The sequence below is a fragment of the Manis pentadactyla genome, chromosome 5 (assembly GCF_030020395.1).
Source record: "Manis pentadactyla isolate mManPen7 chromosome 5, mManPen7.hap1, whole genome shotgun sequence".
Classification (NCBI taxonomy): domain Eukaryota; kingdom Metazoa; phylum Chordata; class Mammalia; order Pholidota; family Manidae; genus Manis; species Manis pentadactyla.
Genome location: NC_080023.1, coordinates 508,791 through 531,649, shown reverse-complemented (window position 1 = coordinate 531,649; position 22,859 = coordinate 508,791). Strand labels below are relative to the sequence as shown.

Here is a 22,859-nt window from a genome sequence, read left to right as displayed (position 1 = left end):
ACCCCACCCTCTCTCTCACCTAGGCAGGTGCTCTGCTCTCCTGAGCCTCATCCCCCCGCCTGGGAGATGGGACGACACGGCCCCACTGCAGGGACCTGTCCTTGGGAGCGGCCGCTGCAGGGAACAAAGTGGGCTACACTCCCAGCCCCTGTGGGGCTGACATGCCAGGGTGGCGGTTCTCAACCAGGGGTAATCTTGGTTCCCATGGGAGATTTGGCAATGTCTGGAGATGTTTTTGGTTTTCATAGCCTTGGGGGTGGGGTGCTAGTGGCATCTAATGGGTGGAGGGCAGGGATGTGCTAAAGGTTCTTCAGGGCACAGGATGGCCATCACCACAGAGAGTTATCCAGCCCCAAATGCCAACTTCAGAGGCTGAAGTCCACCAGGTGGATAAGACCAGGAGCAAAGGTAAGTGGATGTCACTGGGGTGAAGGGTGAGCATGCAAAGATACTGAGGGGCAGTGAGGACAGGGCAGGATGTGACTGGAGAGAACGTGGGGCCCAGCCCCGCAAGGCAATGATCACCAGACTTAGGCATGACTTCATCCTCACCCCTTAACAGCCCCTGACAGTCTGCTCCCAGCTCAGCAGCCGAAGGACACCTCGGAACAGAAGCCAGAACCGCCCCTCCCCTCACAGGCAGTGCACAAGCCACATCCTTAAAGACCCCGCAACCTGCTCCGTCCAGACCTCATCCTCTGGGCCACACACTTCCACCTCTCTCCCCTTGGCCCCTCTGCTCTGGCTGCACTGGCCTCCTTGCTGTTCCAGAAACGGTGCTGGCACACTCCTGCCCCAGGGCCTTTGTACCTGCTGCCCCCTCTCCCAGGAACCCACCAACACCTCCCTGGGGCTTTGCAGAGCTGGTGATGATGTCACAGAGTTCTGACCTTTGAGCTGAGCTGCAAAGGATGAGTAGGGGTTTGTCAATGGAGGAAAGGAGGCCCCTCCAGGCAGAGTCCTCAAAAGGCTGCAGGGTGCTGCCCAGGAGAGGCAGGGCAGAGGGACTCAGGCCCAGCAGGGAGGCCTGGCGGGGCTGACACAGAGGAGGGGACAAGGAGGAGCAGCCAACAGCTCAGTGGTGTGGAGGTCAGAGGTGGGCGGGGCCGTGGAGGGGCTGGACTCCAAGAGCCTGGCCCCACCCCAGATGGAGGGACAGAGGTGGCATCTGCAGACCCGGCTCCGACCCACGGCACTCACCCTCCCTGCCGCACTGTATCCTCACCCTGACCGCATGGCAGGGACGCAGTTCACACGAAGGTAACCCCGTCTGAGCTGGGCTGCACCATTTACTGCTTTCATAGACTTACGTCATCGTCAGGCATTGCCAAAAGGTACGTCTTTCATGTGTTTTTAGATTTGTAACCGCCTCTACACTCACAGTCTTAGCCATACTTCCTGACACCACGCTGCTGAGACTGTCCGCCCAGAGCTGTGGCTGTCCCTGTGCCTGCCGCAACGCTGCAGGGCCCCTCCCCTGGGTGCACATTGCTCCCTGCCTCCTCCACGCTTCATGACGGCACTGGGGTGGCTTCCAGGCTCTGCGAGGGAGTCGAGAGCGGCTACAGGCTCCCACTGAGTGGGGAGCTGCTGGGCCCTGAGGCACGTGAACACCACCTTCAGGAGGTCACCCTAAGCCTGTTTCCAAAGGGGCAGCACCTTTGAACCATCCTGCCTTGCAGACAAGCCATCTGATTGGCCCAGATCCCTGCCAATGATTGGCCAGTGCATAGGCATGTGATACCCTTCTAGCCAATGAGAATGAGGAGTGAGCTGCTCTGGGCAGACTGGGAAACCCCCTTCACCCAAGGAGTGACTGTCCCTGTCCCTATCCCGTTCACAGGGGGCTCCTCTGCATCTGGACATGATTTTCCATCTACCTTGTGACCCCCAGGAATGCCGCCAGAGCAGAGAACGGAAAAGCCAGGTGCCACGCGCCCCCGAATTCGCCACCCTGGGCAGCCCTGCCTTTGGCCTGAAGTTTGTGGCTGGAACTGTGAATCTCTTGCTCTCGTCTTTCTGAGCGGGGTTTGCCGGCAGGTCCGGCCGAACGGCCCCAGCCGCCTTCCAGCCAGGCTGCCAGCGATTCGGCGGTAACTCACTCTCCTTTCTCTGCCAAATCGGCCAGAGTTGGTTTCAGGTCCTTGCGGCTTAGAACACTGACTGCACAGAGGGGAGTCTGAATCGGGGCCCGTCTGCCCAGGGACAATCCCTAGGCAGGAACCAGGACGTGTTTGGAGACAGAGATGAGAGAAGGTGGGGCAGAGGCTGGGGCCCCACGTCACCCCCACCTCGTGGGTGGGGACACCGAAGGGCACAGAGCAGGAACCCAGGGCCCAGATCCTGGAGAGACATGAATGCCAAGCAGAAGGGTAAGACTTTATTCTTAAAGTCATGAGATTTTGACCAAAAGAGTCACCCATTGAAATTTACACTTTAGGGAGTTTGCCTGAACACAGTATTTAGGGGCCTGGCAAGAGGGCCTGGCATCCTCTGAGCTCCTACGGTAGACCAGTCAGCTGATCCACGCAGCTCCCCTCTGAGGGAGTGGTGATTTTCTTTTTCCAGATGAGGGGCCTGGGGCAGGAGTCAGGGAAGCCACGGCCCATGGCCCCTGCTGGTCAGGGGCACAGCTGGCATTCAGAAAGCACGCCAAACCCAGGCTTATTCACCTGCCTCCGGCTGCCCCCTGTGCATTAGAAGAGAACTGGCCCCCCAGGCCCGTCCTGCCAAAATCATCCACACTGCTCTAGGAAGGGAGAAATCTCTACACACATCAGCAAAATGTTTCTAATTGTTAAAACCCAGTGACCAGTTCACTAGCTTTGAGGCTGTCTCATCTCCTGGCTGCTGAGGCCAATAAGTGACATTCCACCTTTTTATGCTACATTAATTTAAATAAAGCCTTTGCCATATGGCAATCTTTGTGTGTAATAAATTACACTGAAGAAATCTTACAGATTAGACCGTGGCCTGGAGGCAGAGCCCAGAAACTGGACTGCTTCTTCACGACGGCCGTGAAGGACTGGCCAGAAGCCCCCCAGCTGGGCAGCCACAAGCCTTTCTCAGTCTGAGCGGGTCACACAGGATGCGGGAGTCATTGTGAGGCTTTTATGGAAACCCATGGACAGTGATGGAGAAACAGCATTCCTGCTGCCTGGGGGCCAGGCACTCTGGGGACAGATGATGTTGGATTCTCTCAGTGACCCCTCAGCTAATGGCTATCCTCACCAGACCCACTGCACAGGTAGGAAACTGAGGCCCAGGAGTGCTGGCCTGGACTTGAACCTAGGGCTGTCTGACTCTAAGTCCAGGCCCACTCAGCTGTGCCTCACCAGGTGAGCACAGAGTACAGGGAGGCTGAAGTGATCGGGGACACTTCCTGGAGGAGGAGACATCTGCACTGAGCACTGAAGGCTGAGCAGGAGCCAGGGGCATCTAGAGCAGGGAAAGGCCTCCCCCGAGAAGGGAAAGTGTGAGCTAAGGCACAGAGGTGAGCAGCCGGGAGGGAAGAGCGCCCCTTCAAGCCCCATGAATCTCTCGTTTAAACTCATCTCAGGAAGGGGAGCAGGAAAGAAGCGAAGTCCTGAAGGAAGATGTGGTATCACTTCCTCCCTGGAACAAAACTCTGAGGCCAAGACTTAAAAGTTCTCTGCCCTCTTGAGAATCCATCAAGCCTGCGTCTTCGGCAGCCTCGTCCAGTGAACCTCAACACGAGGAGAAATGACACACTCAGGAGGTATCAGGAAAGAGGCCGGGTGGGCGGCGGAGCCGGAGGAAGAGGAGACAGGCTTGATGAGGGTCCCGTTCCGGAGGTAGGCTCCCCAGCAGAAGGAAGTGAGTGGCACCCAGCAAGTGCCTGCCACATGCACACGCTGCCAGGCCCTGCAGATGTGCCCACCTGGCAGCCCGCCAGAACCAGAGGACACCTCAGCCCCCAGCCTGCCTGTTAGCTGGCCAGCCCTGGCAACTCACCTGCTAGGCACAGGGCAGCACCACGTGGCCCAGGGCAAAGGAATTCAACTTCCACGGCTCCTCTCCCCATCGCAGGGACGAGCTACCTCCCAGATCAGAAGGGCAGTCAGCTCAGAGGGAACGACCAGTCAGTAAGACAAATGGGCAAGAGGGGACATCACTCAAGGACAGATGTCCCGATGGAGGGCCTTGTGTGCACAGACCCAGCTGCTGGGAGGGGAGTGACTGGCAAGCAGGTGACCCCAGGGACCCTCAGAGACTCCAAGCGCCCACTCTTCACTGGCGCTCCACACGAGACTCAGACATAGCAGGCTCCCGGTGCAGAGGAGGGGACAGCATGCACAGCATGCGGTGGGGGACACTTCTCGGCCCCACTGACCGTGGCTTGGGGCAGTGGCATGTTAGAGGACGCAAGGCAGGCAGAGGCCTTGGCGCACCTGCACTGTGACATTTGGCCTCTTGTGCTCTGGTCACCTGCCATGCGCTTGACCCCAGAGACAGGGGAGGAGTCCTGAAACAGCAAAGGCCTAGAGCTGAACCCTGCCAACCCCTAACCTTAGCCAGACCTGCTGGGCCCTCCTGTGACTCGTGAGTGAGAGAATAAGTACTTCCACAATAAGCCACCAAACTGGGGGGATCTGTCACGCAGCACTACTGCAGCAATAGCTGACTGAAACATAAGGGCAGCATGTACAATAGTGGCTTGGTTAGGGGTGAACCCATTGGTCAGAGGACTTAGAAGGCTTCTGGGGGCAGGTGACACATGGACTGTGCTTTGAAGACTACAAATGAGAAGGAAGCTGGAAGATACTCCAGGCAGAAACAGTGACTACAGACAAAGAACAAGGGCAGGGAGGGCACCATAGGGAAGCTGCCCCACAGGGCACTGGGTATAACCAGAGCACACAGTGGCACACAGTAATGGCCCCAGCCAGACTCGCCAGGACAGGACACCCACTCGGTGTGTGGCGGTGACCCAGCCTGAGCAGTAACACTTCCTTGGTTGCCCATCTGGCCCTCTTTCTTCCCTGGGAGACAGCCCGTTGTCCACTGCTTACTGTCCTCCGCAGCCCTGGTCCAACTCTCCATGGAGAGGGGACTCTCCTGGCCCATGAATGTCCATGGCTGCCTCTGCACTGGGAACTCATTCCTGGGGGCCAACCCCCTTCACAGCCCACCTCCTCCTGGTGTGACTTGGGAGCCTGGGGACAGCCTCAGCGTCGAACAGACAGGCGCAGGGCCTCTGTAGCACCCTGATTCCCCCCAAAATCTAGAAAGCTTCCAGTCCTTGCCATAAGCAAGTGTCCCCAACCGACATTCTTACATAAGCTCAGCCTCGAAGCCTGAGGCTCTGACCCCCTCCCGTGCCCTGCCCGCTGCCCTGCCCATTTCCCTCACACTCCAATCCCAGACACACGTGGTCTCTTTGCCCCAAAGCGCAGCCAGGACAGCTGGATGAAGTATCTCACCTCTGCGTTACATGGTCCCCGGCTTTCCGACCTGCAGTGAGTCTGCCCTGCACGTCGCCCGCCCTCCCTGTTCCGTTCAGCCAAGTGCACACTTCTGGTTCGGTCACTCGGCCTCCTGCTGCTGGCACCGAAAGCAGGTGCTCTGCTCCAGCCAGGACCTCATTTTCCACACTCGGAGCCCCAAGGCAGGGCTCAGCTGTGCTGGACTCTCACGAGACACCCACAGACGCTGGGAGCCTCCCTGGGAGGAGGACAGGCCCTGGGACACCAGGACGTTCTGCTATCATCACAGTATGGGGGGCTCAGGAGCCGCACTCGGGAACTGGGCTCATGGGGTAGAATGCACACGCACCCCCTGGGGCAGCTGGGCTAGGACAGAAGGATCTGAGCATTTCCACCCCACCCGTAACAACTCTGAAGGGCTCGTTAGCTCTGGAACGCTCTGCAGGGCCGGCTGGGGCCAGCCTCGGGCCTGCATCTCCGCCAGACTTCCCCCATCCTGCTGTTCTTCTCTCCCTGAGAAGCCCATGGCACACAGACTCCACCTTGGAGATGGCTTCCCAAGAAGCCCAGCCTGGGATTCCAAGATGTACCCTTTGCAACCCAAGAGATGTGGTGAAGCTCCCCGCTATGAACACTGGAGGGGCGAGGCGAGGCCCGTAGCAGGGATGGGAGGAGGCACAGAGCACAGGAGGGACCAGCAGGTCTCAGGGGCCAGAGCAGCAAAGCCCCTCCTACATCCAGCAAAGACAGGACCCAGGGCAGAGCCCAAGGCCAGGCTGGTGTGAGCCCAGCAGTGCAGCAGCCGGGGAGGAAGGGGGTGGGCAGCAGGCCCAGGGCCTGGCCAGGCTAGCATTGCCGGTGAGCAAGCACGTGGGCATGGACACACCTGTGGCCCACTGCAGTGTCCCTCCAAGCCTGGAGAATCAGGAGAATCCGGCTCATGTGTGAGAATGACGCACAGAGGCCCTCTGCCCAGGGAGGCATTCGCATCAGCAGATGCCCAGACAGCCGTGCAGTCTGGAGGGACGCAGCAGCCTAGGGACACTGCGGCCTGTGAAGTCTGCTGCCATGTTGTAAATGCCCATCCCCCCTCTCCGTGCAGCTGCCTGTACTGGACCCAGGAACCCGTACCCCTAGACTGAGAGCCCGGGACACTCAGGCTGCAGCCAAAGGTGACAGAGGCTTTGCCTCCAGCTGGGGAAGAGAGAGGACTGAGAGAGGGACTTCAGAGACTTAAGAGGGATGAGAGGGCCCTCGGGGCTGCAGCTGGAAGTGAAAGCTGGGAACAGGAGAGGGTGAGGCCAGTCTCCCCTGAGTGCACCCGAGGGTGCTCTGCCAGGGACAGCAAGGGCAGGTGGGAAGAGCAGAAGGCCTCGGGAAAAGAACTAGGAAGACTGGGGGTGCATCCCCTTCCTTGGACTCTCCAGCGATGTTCTTCCCTTTGCACAGGCTATTCCCTCCTCCAGAAGGGTCTAGAAGGCTCTCTCACCACCCTTTCTCAGGCAACAAGCAGGCTAGGCAACAGCAGTCCAGGGCTCCTCAGGAAATTGCCAAATTTGTTCGGGGATCCAGGCTGTTCGGGCCTTCTTCCTCTAGGATCCTCAGCACATAGTTCCTCTCCTTAATGTCACAGGATGGCTGCCAGACCACCACACATCACATTGCTATTCCAGGCGGGCAGGTGGAGAACAAACTAAATACAAAAGATATTCCAGAAGCCCCACCTAGGAACTTCCATTCACACCTCAGGGCCAGCCCTGGGTCAGTGCCCACCCAAATTGTGAGAGAGCCTGGATGTGAATATTTTAACTGGGCATAACACTGCCTCCATGCCAGATCAGGGCTCTGACTGAGGTACAGAGGGGAGGGAATATCGGGGTGGGGGGGGCAACTCACCTCTTCCAACTCTGTAGAGAGTGGTGGGAGGGCTGAGAGTGGGCAGGAGCCCAGGGAGGGGGCTGGGCAAAGGCCAGGGCGAGAGCTGAGGCCCAGAGCGGGAGGGGAGGCCAGCAGCCCCCTGGTCCATGGGAGGGGCAAGCGGGAGGAGGTGCCTGCCAGCGGCCGAGCCAGTGTGCGGGCGGGTGTGCCAGAGCCGGTGACCGCAGGAGGCCGTCCTGCCGGGCGCGGGCTCCTCCCCGCAGCCTCTCCCCCTGCCGCCCCTACGTGGCACCAGCTCGCCCCTCTGCCCTCCTTGCCCTGCAGTCTCCTGGCCGCCTCCACCCGGGGGGCCCAGGCCAGGCCCGAGGAGGGGTCGGCAGGGGGCGTCTCGCCCTGCGGCTGGGGCTGGGGGCCACTGCTGCTGTAGAAATCCCCCAGCTGACCCCTTCCCACGTGGGCATTGAGCCTGGGTCACCACCGGCCTCAGAAAGCGGGCTGTGGCGTGGGGCTCATTCGTCTCCCCCCAGGGTGTTGCCATCACCTCCTCCTCCGCAGCCCCATGGGGGTGGGGGACCTGATGTCGGGGGACGGTGCTCCGCAGCCACCCAGGGTGGAGGGGCCTCGGCACCCGCCCCAGAGAGAGTGGCTCACACTCTGCGGCCACTGCCCTGCCCTGCTTGGTGCCCCCGGGAGCAGCTGTCCCTCCGGAGCCCTGTCCCCTCCCCCTTGCGCACCCCTCCATGGCAACGGCAAGACCCCAACTCAGCACTGCCGGAAGCCTGCCTCGGTTTCCCTGCCACCCTGCCCGCCGTCACTTCCCGAGGAGCTGGCCTGCAGCCCCACTCCCGGTCGGCGCCTCTGTTTGCCTCCTCCGCGTGCCCCAGCCCAGCGAGGAGGCACGCTCACAAGCTCCCCCACACGCTCCCGGCCCTGAGGGCACTGGCTCTGGCCCAGAGGCTCCGCCCCAGTCGCACCCAACAGCCAGTTTTCTCCCCCTTCTCATGCAGGGCAGAGCAGGCCCCCCACGCACAACTTCTCCGGCTGAGCCGCCTCCCTCCTCAGGAGCCTCTCCTGGGCACACCTGGGCCCTGGCCAGCGACTCCCCCAGCCATCCCCACACAGCCAAACCCCCCCTGGGCCAGTGCCCATGGCCTCGCCATGGCCGTACAGGGGCCGGCCAGCTGCCTCCGTCTGACTGAAGATCCTAAGGGTCCTCGTGGTGGTCAGTGGTCCCACTGCCGCCAGGCCCTTCTCTGGCCAGGGTCAGAACTCCACCTCGCTCCCTCCCTGCTCGTGGTCCCAGCCCCCTGCCCTTGCCCTGTAGCTGCCACAGAGGGGCCTCCCTGGCTGTGGTCCAGCTGTGCACCTTAAGGCAGATCACTTAACCTCTCTGAGCCTCAACACCCACATCCCAGGACAGGGATACCAGCCCCACTTTGGCCCTGGGCTCAGCCTTGGCCCAATTACTGCATGTAGGGGTTGGGGGTGCTCTGCCCTGCGCACTGGGGTACCCTGCTGCCCTGTGCAGAGAAGCCACACCCCTCGATTGACAGCCCCTGGAGTCATGGGAAAGGGTGGGGGCATTCCCAAAAGCCAGGGATGGGGACAGACAACAGGAGCAGATGGGCCTCTGTTCCCCTGGCGTGGGAGCAGGAGGAGCAGCAGGTCAGTGTCTGCGCTGGCTTCCTGCCTCTGAGCGAGACTGTGGGCACCACTATTCAGTTCACCCACTCTTCTGAGACAACAGCCCCTCCCAAACATAGGCCCTTACCAGGCCGGCTGCCTACCGGACACCTCTTGGTTTGAAGTTCATCTCCAGAAGGACTGGTTTCTGGCACCCGGTCTGGAAGGCGTCATGGCCAGACTGGGGGAAGGGGCCTGGGACAGGAACTTGCTGATCTGCAGTAAGTGCAGGCAGGGACCCCTACACAGGAGACATCCCATAACAGCCCCACTCAGCCGCGTTACTGCCAAGTTCTCATTTCCCCCAGGCTCCCTCTTGTGCACACAGGCACCCGCACTCACTTTAAGGGCCATTTGCACTGCAGAGCTCCAGCTGAGAACACACCAGGCGGCCAGAGCCCTCAGCTGAGCAAGGGCACCTGCCGGAGAGAATCAGGTGGCCCTGACCTCCCGCGTGCGCTCGCTGGCCTTTCCCACGAGGAGGGTGGTCCTGCTGACGCCCCTCCCCACTCTGCCTTTCCTGTGGGCCCCACACCTCAGAGAGCTGAGGTCAAGGCTTGCCTCTAGGATCCAGGACCCCGGCCCAGGGAAGGGAGGGGAGGCGGGGAGAACTCGGGAGGGCAACAGTTCCAGGGCTTCCCACTCTGACACGTTTGCCAGGAAGAGCTTCCGGACCCCCCCGGGGCACAGCAGACAATTGTCGCTGATAAAACAGCAAGAGAAACCAAGCCGTAGGCACGGGCAATAACTGAAGGGTGCAATGTAGCAGAAACCCGTTTCCCTGCAAGTATTTCCTTTGAAATCACCCCAGGAAAGAGGTGCTTTGAATTTAACGACATGACCGCACCACCCTGCTGAGTCTCACATAGCACTCCTAATGCTCGGTGCACATTATCGGAGTCACACACTCAACATAATCCAGCTGAACACCTGCTGTGTGCCAGCCCCTGCTCTAGGTGCTGACAATACATTGGCGCCCAGGCACAGGGCTTACTCTCACGGCTGGCCCTCTAGAGGCACCGCCGAGGGGCGGGTGGGAGAGGTGCCATTTCTGGGTCCCCCCACACATTTGGGAAGGGCAGCTATGGGCTGTCATCTGCCTCTGCTATGACCAGCAGCCAGCAGGTGCCTGGTGTTTAATAAATGAAAGAACAAGTAGAAAATAAGATGAGATATACAGAAATAATCTGCTGGATCTGAATAAAGCAGCCGGAACATGAATCACAAGGAATTGCACCTGCAGCCCAGGAGCAGGTCGCCTACCTTGGTGCCCCCAGGGGATTCACCTGCTTTATTTTCAAAGCTAAATCCCTCCTGCACGGGCCTCTTTCCCTCCTTGGCAAGGTTGCCAGTTTTAACAGATAAAATATAAAATATCCACTTTGAAAATCAGATTGAACAACAAATAAATTTGTTGTAAGTATGCCCCATATATTATTCGGGACACACTTATATGGAAGGTACTCACGTTTATCTAGAAGTCAGTTTTGACTTGGTGTCCTGTATTTTACCTGGCAACCCTATTCCCAAGCAGGGGTGACAGGTGCTGGACTGGGGACTGCAGGATCAGATGGGGACCTGGAAGTGACCGGGGCTGCCTGCCAGGAAGAGACCTGGGCTGGGCGAGGCTGCAAAGGAGACGGACTTCTCAGCACACAACTGCTATGATTTGTAGTGTCGGACTGTGTCCATCAGTTACTTACTTAATTTTTAAAATAATTATTCTAAAAACAAGAGTTGATGCTAACATTAGGGGAACCTGAGAGTCAGCTCTTCTGAAACTGTACCGAAGTTAAGCATAAGAGAGAGAGAGACTCAGCCAGGTGTGGTGGGTCGAGCTCACCCGGCCAGCAAGCGCAGACGCTGCAGGCGCCATCTCCCCACCGCGCTGGGCCTCCTGCCTCCGGTTTTGAACGTAGGGCCAACACTCCTTACTTCTCCTTCACCAAAGTGATGAAAACACAAACTTTAACAAAAGCTTCTGACACAGGCCAGATCGTGTCTCTCCTCTGCCCGGCGCAATCCCATGAGCAAAAATGTATGTCTGAACACACAGTAATTTGTACACGAGTGTGCATAGCAGCACTATTCACAACAGCCAAACCGTGGGAACAGCCCAAGCACCCGTCAGCGGATGCGTGAGCAAGGAGAACGTGGCTGGCTGCGCGCGGGGACACCAGTCTGCCACGAACAGGACAGAGGCCTGACGCGTGCCTCCGCCTGCGTGAACCTTCAAAACATGATGCCCAGTGAGTAAAGCCAGGCACAAAAGGCCCCAGATTGTGATTGCACTCTTGTGGAGTGGCCAGAGCAGGGAGTCCATAGGGACAGAAAGTGGGTTAGTGGCTGGGCGGGGCAAGGACAGGGGCGGGGGGTGGGGGTGGCTGAAGGGCACCAGGGTTTTGCCGTGATGAAAATGCTCTGAGACTGACGGGGTGACGGCTGCACGGCTCTGTGAACACATTATGCATCTGTGGAGTTGTCGTTTGGAAGCACCACGGGGTGGGAGGGCTCCCCTCCCACCAGCCAGCCAGGCCCCAGCCGCGGTGTCCCCGCCTCTCCCCCCCCCCCCCCGGCCCGTCCTCCTACTGGAACACCCTTCCCAGGGCAGCTGGCCCCAGCCCCTCCGCAAGTCCCTCTGCCCCCGCATTCAGCCAGCCCCCCACCCCCACTTCACCGAGCCCCTCACCTTCCTCCCGTTCCGCCGCACATCCTGGCTCTGTCGTTTGCTGTCACTTCTCCCCACTAGCTACAAGCACCACATGGATGTGTCCCCAGCACCTGAGACAGTTCCGGGTGTTGGAGCTTAAACCCATTTGGGAAGTAGAGGAGACTGGGAGTGGGTTAGTGGAAACAGAAGTGGGTTTCCAGAGCCCCCCAAAAGGAGCCAGGCAATGACTAGAAATATCTGAGAGCCCCAGAGGTAAATTGGAGGGGCTGGTAGACCCAGCGGTCCCCTTGGCTTCCCGCTGGTGTGGGACACACAGCTCACAAAGGGGAGTCTAGTTCCCTCCTCGCGCCCGTGTCCAGCCCCCTCCCCACCATCCCAGCCTGGCCGCCCACCCAGGCTCTGCCTCGCCCCCCACCTGAGCCTTAACACGTGTCCCTGAATTAGCACCCCCCCTGGTTCCCCCACTGCCACCACCCCCACCCAGTCCAGGCCCCTTGACACAGTCTCTCCGACGGCCTTAGGTTTTCAGAGAAGCCAAGGGAAGGCCCTGACAGCAGCTGGGCAGAAGTCCCCACGGTGGGCGCCAGGGCCCCGGCCCTGCTGGCCGAGTGGCCGAGAGACAGGATCAGAGATGGTTGGGTTCCTCCCACTCCCTTCGCCTTCCTGGGTTGTAAAGCCCCTGTCGGTGTTCTTAGTAGACCCAGGGGCTTGCACACATGAGGCGAGCGTGCGTAGGCTCTGCCGGGCACAGAACTGCTGCGGGCCTCTGGCCTGGGGTCGGGCCCTCTGGCGCTCGGCGGCAAGTTGCCTGGGATGCACGTGGCCAGCACAGCCTGTGGGTGGGGCAGTCACTGGAGGGCCCTCTGGGGGAGAAAGCGTCGGCAGAGGTCTGTATCTCACTCTGAAGGACCAAAGTCATATTGCACCAAAAGCAGGAGGTTTTCATGCAGAAATCCCTTTGGATGGATGATAAACTTTATTGAGGTACTTGAAACGTTGGCCATTTGTATTTTAATCCACTTGCAGGGTGGGTTCACGTGCAATGAAGATGAAACCCACATCAGGCCTCTGCTGCCGGCGGAGACCTTTGTGCTGCCCGCCTGGTTTCCATTCTGGTGGGGGCTCTGCCAGCAAGGCCCTCCCTGCCACATGAGGACATCTGTGCTCTGCCTGCCCACCGTCTCTCCTCCCTCGTCCCAGCGGCCTGCTGGGCTGGCCTTGGGCTGGCCCTACCAATCCAAGCTCTGTCTTCCTGGCCCATAGCAGCTGGAGCCTGGGGGAGCTCGCGTCTGCTGTAGGGTCTGAGTATTGCCTGGATTCACGCAGTCAGCTTCCCCAGCTGCATGGAAGAACTCTGCAAAGTGTCGGGGCCCAGAGGAAAGCAGCCCCCGGAGGTGGAGGGAGAAGCACAGACAGCCCCACCCCCAGATGCGGCAGAGCCCAGAGGCAGCCCAGCACCTGGCCTCCCTCATTACATGGGCCATCCACTGCCTCCTCGTGGCTGAGCTAGGGTGAGCCAGGTTTCTGTCACCAGGACGTGCAGCCAAAAGCCTACTTTTTTGGCTGCACGGGGATGCTTTTGAGAACAGTTTGGTGGACTGGACTCCGTAGACCTGAATTCTGACTCTAGCTTCCCGACTAAGCAGGCAGGGGATCTCAGCCAAGGCGTTGCAGCTTCCCATGACTCAGTCTCCCACCTGCACATGGAGCTGCTATGCAGAGCAGCTTCCCGGCACCCGGGAGTGATGCATTTGCACAGGTGAGAGCACACGGAGAAAGCCAACCGCACATGCAGAGGACCATCTCCTGCCCCAAGGGAACCACCTGTCCACTTCCATCTCCCAGGCTGTGGCTCCAGGGACAGAGCCCCATCCTCCTCACCTCTTTACCCCCAACACCTGAGGCCAGGCTGGCCACCTAAAAGGCGCTCTACAGACTCGATGGGCATCTCTCTCAAAGGAGCGAGAGCAGGGACTCGAGCGACACATGTGCACGCAGGCCCACAGCTGTGGTGTTCGCGACAGATGAGAGGCGGGGGCAGCCCACGAATCCACCTACAGATGGACCGATAAACAAGATGCGGTGTGGCCATAACAGCGGAATAATATTCAGCCTTCAAGAAGGAAGGGGCTTCTGATGCCTGCTGCGATGTGGGTGAGCCTTGAGGGCGTGATGCCACATGAAGCAGGCCTGTCACAGAAGGACCAACGCCAGGATTCCACTTATATCAGGTCCCTAGAGCAGTCGGTTCACAGGGACAAAATCAGAGCGGCTCTTGCCAAGGACTGAGATTTGTTGTGGAAAGTTCTGGAGATGGATGGTGGTGACATTGGCTGCACAATGAAACTTGATGTCACTGAACTGGACACTTAACAATGGTTAAGACAGTTTATGTTATGTGTATTTATTACCACAATTTCTTTTTAAACCTTGAAAGCATGACTTGAAATATATTGAGTAGGGATCTCACTAAGGAACTTCAGCAAACAAAACAAGCCCAACACAGCTTGTTTGCTGTGAAGATGAGTCCTGGAATCATGTCAGAAGTCATGGTTATTTTGGCCTTTGCAAAACACTAGTGGTCACGAATCATGCCTCCTAAATCCTTCCCCTGGCTTTGAAACCACTGCCACAGAACAAGCCAACATTGCTTGCGATCAGGCCACACCTGGTAAAATCGTTGAATCCCACACAAGAGCGGTGAGGAACAGACACTTCTCAGCCCCAGTGCACACCTGGTGAAACTGAGTTTGCAAGAGCACCTATGACTTGCCAAGAACACACAGCCAGTGAGCAGCCACGGAGCCGAGCCGAGCTGAGCCTCTCCGGCCTGAGCCTTCTCCCCTTCTAGGTGATTCCGCACTAACAGCGTGTACTGTAACAGCGGGGAATCTCAGGCTTTAGGTCTTTCACATTCTATCAACTTGCATGTGGCTCAATTTTTTCTGATGCACATCTTAGTTTAACAATTAAAAAAAAACATTTAAACAAGAAAACTTCATTTACCTGGAAAGATAGGATTACAAAGAAAGGTACCATAAATCAAGAATTGGTCCAGGTTTTTGTATTAATAGAGATCTTGTACAGCCTGTGTATTTGGCTTTCAAAGCAGCACCAGGAGGTACCATTAGCCCATTTCAGAGATGGGGAGGCCAGAATCACACGTAGGTCATTGTCCAATCAGAAAGCAATGAACTTGGCACGAATCTGAGACTTTGATTCCACGTTAGGCAGAGCCCAGGGCCAGCTCGGCACCTGCACTTCCTAAGTCCACCAATCAGGCCTTTTCTGTTACCAGGCTACCTGGCCCCATCTCAGCCTCCAAGCCCTTTCACACATGTATCTCATACTACCTTTGCTGCCTGCTTTGGAGACTTGGGATGACCTCTCAGCGGCCATGACATGCAGGCAAGGTGGTAGCTCATTCACCTCTGCACCCTGAGCACCAAACCCCAAAACCGGCTTAAGAAAATGCTGAAGAGGGAGATGGAGGGAGGGGGCAGAGTGGGGGAGATCAGGGGGACGACTGTCAGCAGAGTGCTGACCCAGGAGACACAGAGCTGGGGAACCCCAGCAGGGGCTGTGCACATAAGCCACTAATTGCTAGTCTTTTAGACAGAAAAACAGTCATCATCAGAAGTATTTCTTGGTGGCTGTGGGCAGGAGAATGGCTGTGGACCAAGGTGTGCTCACACTGGAATCCTACGCTCCAAGGACAGCCACGCCACGATGCGGCACCGCGGACAGTGCTGGGGACAACATGGCTCCTCACTCCTTCCGCACACACCTCCTGAGCCCTGGCGCACCGAGGGGGCACCCAGGTCCAGCCCTGCCCTCCGCGGGTGGGTGGTCTGCAGGCACAGAGCACAAAGCACGTGGAGCATGACCACCACGGTCGTTGGGCAAGGCCACCTGCTCAGCCACGGTCGGAGCCACCAAGGGCCGAGCCCTGCCGGGACATCCTCACCTCACTCCAAGTCGCCACACCAGGCTCCTGGCTTCAAATCTCCACCCACATCACCAGGTGGGGCAAGGAGGAGGAGGATCCCCTTTTCACAGGAGCTGAAGTGAGAACTCGCCCAGGCCTCAGGGTGGGGTTGCTGCAGAGCTGGGATGTGAGCCTGGGCAGTCCAGCTGCAAAGCCCTCTGCCTCACCCACAGTGCTGGACCCCCTCCCCTGGGCGTGCAGGGCACACAAGAGCCAGTGCCCAAAGGGCCCTGGTGCAGCCTGGGCAGTGAGGGGCCGGGGGGCAGCGGGGGGCCCTGAGACGGAGTCCGGACAGTGCAGGCTCCAGAGCCGAGATTCATCCTATCTGCTTGGCATGTAGGGAGTGAGGCAGGGAAGAGGGAAGCCAGGAGAGGAAATGAGGGCAGACCCTGTGGCACCCTGACACTGCGTTAGGCGGATACGTTTTATCCAAAAGCAATGGGGGACACGGAAAAGTTCAGGCGGGGGGTGGCCAAGGCCAGATCTGCCTTTCAGAAAGACGCCTCTGGCTACTGCGTGGAAGGTGGGAGAAAGCAGGGAGACGGAGGCAGGTAGAGGCCATGCTCTGGACACCTCCAGGAGAGCAGCCATGAGGCTGGCCAGAGGCGGCAGCCTCGGCAGGCCGTGCTGGAGCCCCCCTCGGTGACCGCAGCACCTGTCCTGTGTGACCCTCTGTGCCCCACGGCATGGGGACTTCAGCTTCAGCTCTCTGCCCCTTGACCCATCACCTCACCGTCAAGGAAAGATCTCTCAGCTCTACCTGAAGAGGAAACAGACAGAGCACGTGCTTCAGGTAACCCAGCAGAAGCCACAGGCGTGGCGTGGCACACAGCACGCTGCACTCGGTGCCGGGCCACGGAGAAAAGGGGTCTCCTGTGGAGGGCAGGCGTGTCCCCCAAATTCCTATGTTGAAGCCCTGACTCCCCAGTGTGATGGAACTTGGAGGCGGAGCCCTGGGCTGTGAGTTGGCCCCAAGGACCTGGGGGTGGGGCCCCGGGGAGGGATTAGTGCCTCGGAGCATCCCCTTGGCCATAGGAGGACACAGCGAGGAGGTGGCCCCCCTCCAGTCAGGGCAAGCCCTCACCAGGACCCCCACCAGGCTGGCCCCCTGGTCTCCAAGACTGTGAGAAAACAGCCCTGTGTCGTCTAAGCCACCAGTCTGTGGCTTTTTGTCATGGCCACTTGAGCTGACCGAGAGCCGAGACGGTGGCAGCCAGGGGCGCTGGCGGGGGGCCTCTGGGTCCACGCTCGCAGCCTGCGGGCCTGGCTCAGCAGAACGTTTCTGTCCCCATTTACAGATGAGAAACTGAGTCTCAGAGGGAAAAGGTGTTCAAAGTTACTCAGTTATTTAGGGGCAGAGACCCCCCTACCCCAGGAAATAGATGTCATTGGATATGAGACCCAAGTTCAAATCCTGATTGTCCTCTGACCGTGTCACCCTGGGAAACTGCTTAACTCTTGAGTCTCAGTTTACTCCTGCATAAAATGGGGATAACAGCACTTACCACAAAGAACTATTTCAACATTTAAATGAAATTACATAAGGGAAATACTATTGTAAGTGGCAGAGTTCTAGACATCCATGAACTGTTATGACAGCATTTTACTTCATGAAGGCTGATTTTTTATTTAGACCCTCTTCTCCATCAGAAGAGCTCTTAGCCATCCTTCAGAGCCCCCCTCCAACATCCCCCCTCTGGGAGAATTATCATAACTCCTCCCTGTGGGCTCCAGACCACAGAACTCAGACGCAGCTTGTCCCCCGGCAAGCTCCCAACAGTCTGCAAACCTGGCTGTCCCCACTCCAGTGGAGCTCAGGGGAGCTCCGCACCTGGTCCCTCAAAGGGGCTCAGAAATGTTTGCTGAATTAATACAAATGAAAGAAATTCACATTTACTCATCCCCTCCTTGGTTTCAGACCCTCAAGCTACATGTGTTCTTGCTGTTACCACTGTAACAGATCCCGCCTCCCTCCCCTGGGAGAACGCAGGAGCGTGTCCCCAGGCTTCAGCCCCTGAAACACAAGCACAAGAAGCCTGCGGCACCCCAGCGCCTGACGCCTCATCCTCTCCTTCTGCAAGGTCGTGGGCTGCACGTAGGGAGTGTGCTCCCCACCCACCTGCATTCAGGGAGCAGCCGGGCCGCGGCCCAGCCCATGTCTCCCCGGCGGTGTCCCCTCTTGGGCACACGGATGCTTGGCCTTCCCATGAGACCCCAAGCTGCCTCTGGGTGCAGCGCCCACATTTCTGTTCAGGGCAGGTGGAATTGCGGGGAGCTGCCACCTCCCAGGGTCAGCCCCAGCCAGTGATGGACAGGACTCCCCAGGTTCCTTACCCTTATGGGGTGACCTTGCCCTGAGGCAGGCAGATCTACCCCATTGCAGGGCCCCACCCCCGCCCCCCACATCTCCACTCCCCTCCGGGCACTTCCTTGGCTCAAGTTCCCACCTGCTTGCTTCTCCAGCCTGGCTTTTGGGGAGCCCGACCTCAGACACTGGATGAGAAAGACTTCTCAAAGGGCCTTCAGCTGGCCCAGGAGGGCCATGGGGGTTGAGCAAGAAATAGCCTTTGCCCAAAGCCCCCAGAGTAAGGGAGCCGTTTGTCACAGCAGCATAATTCAGCCCATCGGAAACTATGGTCCTCTCTAGAGATGAGGACACAGGCTTGGGGAGCAGGGGCTGCGCAGAGCTGTCCCTCCCCAGAGCACGTGCTCCCAGCCACCTGCCACGTGCAGAGGAAGGAGAGGAAGAGGAAAGGACCTGTGGTTGGGGAGAAAGGCAACCCCACTGGGCTGCAAACGCACCGGCAGGGACCACGCCACAGCCCTGGGCTCCTGTCTGCTCGGGGAGCCAGCCAGGGGCTCTGGCCATCCAGGCTCCTAGCCCCGTGCCCCCAGCAGTCAGGCCTGGGGGGAGAGCCCAGGGCGGCCCAGGGCCTGGAGGAGACCGGCTGCCTCCAGTCCAGTCCTCTCCCCAGCAAAGCAAGCCTGCCTTCCCAGCCCTCAGGGCACGCGGCCACCCTCTTCTTGCAGGCCTGCAAATGGCCTTGGTGCCTGCTGGGACCTCCTGGGGGCTGGGGGCTGCCTCTGGTGGGGAGTTGGGGAGGGAGGCTGAGGCAGAACCTTTCCTCAGACCCTCCTCAGCTGGGCTGAGGGTCACTCTCTTCCCAGAGCCTGTAGGCTTCCTGGCTGCTCAGCATAGGCCCGGAGTCTCAGGGTGCTTTTTGTTAAGTCTCTCTTACAGCTTTACGGAGGGAGGGGGAGCGCAGTTCAGAAGGGCCTCTTCAGACCCGACACGTCCCTCAGAGCCTTGGTGACAGGGTGGCCTCGGGAGGGGAGGGTGTGGGCAGAGATTCTCCCTCTGACAGCTTGAAAGCAGGGCAGCACAGCTCAGCCTCTTGGCCCTTCGGGCAGTAAGCCAGCAACTTCGGGAGCAAGAAGTGCAGCCGAGGCTGACAGCACACCTGGTGCTCCCCGGAGGGCCCCAGGACCACAGAGGCCTGGCATTGGCAGGAACTCCCAAGGGCCTCCTGGGAAGATGGTGAGGAGCCCTCTGGGTATCCAGTAAGCCCCAGGAGACGCTGCCTCAAGCCTACAAAGAGGAGCGGAAGTGAGCGCAGGACGCCTCAGTTGGAGAGAAGGCAAACCAGAGATGAGAGCTCACACTCCCTCCAACACGTGCCAACAAATGTGCCAGGTTCGAGCACCCTTCTGCCCACTTGCCCACACAGCCATGATCCATGCTGCATCTCTGTCAATCCCTCCATGCTTCCACCACCCATCTGCCCATCCATCCGCCCACCCGCCCACCATCCATCCGTCCATGCACACATTTACCCATTCGCTGCCCACCCGTTCCCCCACCCCCAGCCCTTCTCTCCACCAGAGCGACATGGCCGCCTCCTCTGAGCTGGGAGCCAGCCTCCAGAAGGGCAGGGCAGTACAGACAGAAAAGCAGCAAGACGACACGGACAAGGTTGGTGGGGCTGTGGCAGAGAAGCACTGTGGCCCACCCACGAGGACCTGACCCACACAGGCTTGTCAGGGAAGGCTTCCCGGTGGGGGAGTGCCAGAGCCCCATCTTAGAGGATGAGTAAGACACCCAAGCAAACGGATGGGCATTTCACACTGAGAGCAAACCCAGAGCACTACGAACTGCACGTTGTGTTCATGGGACTGGGGGAGGCCAGAAGGGTCCCTGCAGGCTGGAGGGCAGGGTGCTGGCCCAGTGCAGGAGGAGAGGTGGCCTGAAGTCCACATTAGGGTCTTCATGCAGAGCTCCCATCTAGGGGAAGCCTTGTCACTAACACCAGCAATCATCACGTGGCCCTTACAAAGAGGTCAGACAGAGGAACTTAGAGCTGAGACCCCAAAGAATGAGGGCCTAAGTCTGGGGAGGGGGCTGAGGCTTCTGCTGTCTGCCCCTCGGCCAGGTCGGGACTGCGAGCCCAAGACGCAGTGTCAGTGTGCCCGGCCCTGACGCGGGGGCCCGAGCAGCAACAGAGAGACCAAGCCTCAGTTGTGTCACCTGGTCAGCACCATGCCTTTTCCTGTGTTAGTTTGAGCACCCTTGGTCTGGAGTGAAATTTAAAATCGTCACAATTGGTGCAGCCCAAGCACTGATCAATCAGAATGGACACAGGCCTTCTTGGCACTGAAGCAGGCCCCAGAGAGTCTGGCTGGCCAGGGGCTGGCCCTTTAGTTGCTGAATGCTAGTGAGCTTCCAGGGTTCTCAGGACCGGGCCACGGTGGCAGCTTCCCACCAACAGGGCCAGAAGTATTTGATCATTCAGACAACCGGCGCAGTGACATGCGGGCACACAGTATGATTTTCAGTCCTACCTTTGCACCTGTGGACAGGGCCCACAGGCTCCACCCAGGTGACCACAGTCCCCAACCATGCCCTGGAGTCTTACCCCTGGCAGATGAAGCATCTGCAGCATTTCAGAGCCCAGAGAGGCTGGCTGCAGGGCCCACAGCAGAGCCGCTGATGGCCAGCAAACGGCACGCACACTGCTGAGAGGGGCACACCTCTGGGGCAGTGTGTCTGCATCCTCACCCTGTGACCCAGCCCTTCGGGCCAACACCAGTGACCATGGCCACTCCAGCTCACTGAGCCCTGGCAGCGCAGCACATCTCCCTGCACCTGCCCAGCATTCTGGGGCCTGGGTGGCTCCCCTGCGCCCTAGGTGAGGATGTGGACGCCCTGCAGAGGGAGATGGTTTGCCAAGGATGGGTGGGGGGTTAGAACTCAGGTCCATCAAACCCCAAAGCTCAAGCCCTCACTCCTGCCCCAGACATGCCCAGAGAAGCCCCTGCAGGTAACGGTGCCCCAGTGTCCCAGGTGCGCCCTACAATGGCAGTGAGGGGTGGGAACCTGGTAGGGGTTGCCAAGCCTGCCCAGAGGAGGGGAGAATGGCCACCGGCTTTAGTTCCTGCCGATTCCCCCTCAAGGACCTTAAATGCCCTGCCCTTCAGTACATCCTGGGTCCCTGGCCGGAGGGTCACCTTCCCCAGAGAAGGCAGCCCTCTAGCACTGCCCCTGCTGCTGGGGGTCTAGCTTTCATTAACTTAATTCAACTTGACACTCACCTACACAGACCTCCAGGTGCCAGGCCCCATGCTAGGCACTGGGGACACACAGGGAAGAAGACAGAGTCCTTGGCCTCAAGGAGCTTGTAGTCTGGAATGAACCCACAGAAAGGGCTGGCACTACCCATGGTGGGTGACCCCACAGAGGAGACCCTGGAGGAAGGGTTCTTACTTATAAATCGCTTTTCTCTCTCACCCCTGGGCAGCTGTTGCCTGGAGGGCAGGAGCAGGGCTCGTGTTTGTCCTCCAGTGCCCACGTCCACAGCAGTGCCTGCCATAGGGCGCACACGTTGTCCATCTGTGGATAGGGCATCAGCACTGGGTCAAGGCTGCCTCCAGGACAGTCTGATTCCCAGATGCTCACAGCCACCGTGCACATGGACACGTGGGGGGCCCAGCAGATCTAAGGTGCTGCAAGCTACATACAGGTCAGGCCACAGGGAGGCGGCAGGAGTGCCTGCTCCTCGTCCCAGGCAGCTCAATGCCAGTCCCGCTCCCTCATCACAGTCTCCTATGAAGTTAGAGTTTTGCTAGATGCACCATCTTGTGCTCTCCTTTTTGGAAATCACAGCCCGCAGCGTGATCTGTCCAGCACGGAACGCCTCCCACAGGGCTGCGGGATGCTCTCAGCAGCTTTTCTGTGGCTGATGTTCAGGTGTTGTTTTGTTTTTCTGCCATGGTGGGCATCCCTGCTGAAATGGCTTCATGGTATGGGGAACATCCTGGCCCCCACCTGAGCTCGGGGTCCTGGAGGGAGGAGGCTTCTGGGGCAGATATTTACATTTTTCACTCAAAACATTCATCCCAGAGGTACAAATATTTCTCCCATCACACAAAGCAGCCAGAATTCCTGCCCTCCTCAGCTTTCTGAAGACAAATTTCAAACACAACCAGTTATTCTCGTGTGGGCACTGATCTGCCATGACAGGTCACAGGGATAAAAATACAGGGACAAAAAGAATTCCATCCTTCCCAGCTAAGGAGCATATTGAACTCCATTTGTTGCATTGATTTTCAAACCATAAATTGTGTGTGCAAGGTCTTTCCAGGAGCAAAGAAAAGTTGTTTTTTAACTTTTAAAAATCATGTATTGGCTAAACTCTGCAGCATCGGGGAAAATAGCCAGGCAGGCTGGGACTGCCCCAGGAGGCTGGCTCAGGGTCAAGCCCTGTTGAGCCCGTTTATCACCTCGAAGCAAACCACTTGCCTCCAGACAGAGCCTGACACCTGGCCAACAGGCCGCCTTGTCCAGTAAATCAAGGCTGCTGTGGGGAACTGGATGCCTCCCCTCCGAGGGATGGTCAGTGGTCCTGAAGGGAGCCTCTCTGCAGCTCGGTTTCTACCCAGCGTTTGAGGGAAACAATGGAGGGAAGGAGGAACGTGCAAGGAACAACAGGACAGGGATGACCACGGGGCAGCGATGGGGAAAGGATGGGAGGGAAAACTGCAATCAGACCTTCTGGAGCAGCTGCCAACTCTGGGTCACCATTAGCCCAGGAGTCAAGCTCAGCCCTCTCCCTGAGCAGAGACAAGAGCAAAGGCCTCCCAGTGTGGCCAGGGCCCTGATGGATGAAGGCACAGAAGAGTCACTTAACGCAGCTTG

The 22,859-nt window shown here is 58.7% G+C and overlaps 1 long non-coding RNA gene across 1 annotated transcript; it reads right to left on the bottom strand.

Moving 5' to 3' along the window:
* Window positions 1-12,632: 12,632 nt before the first annotated feature.
* Window positions 12,633-21,533, bottom strand: LOC118930284 (uncharacterized). The gene is made up of 2 exons (XR_008997625.1): window positions 21,257-21,533; window positions 12,633-15,530 (listed from the first exon to the last, which is right to left on the bottom strand). It is a non-coding gene; the product is annotated as an uncharacterized LOC118930284 (long non-coding RNA).
* Between the last annotated feature and the right edge of the window lie 1,326 nt (window positions 21,534-22,859).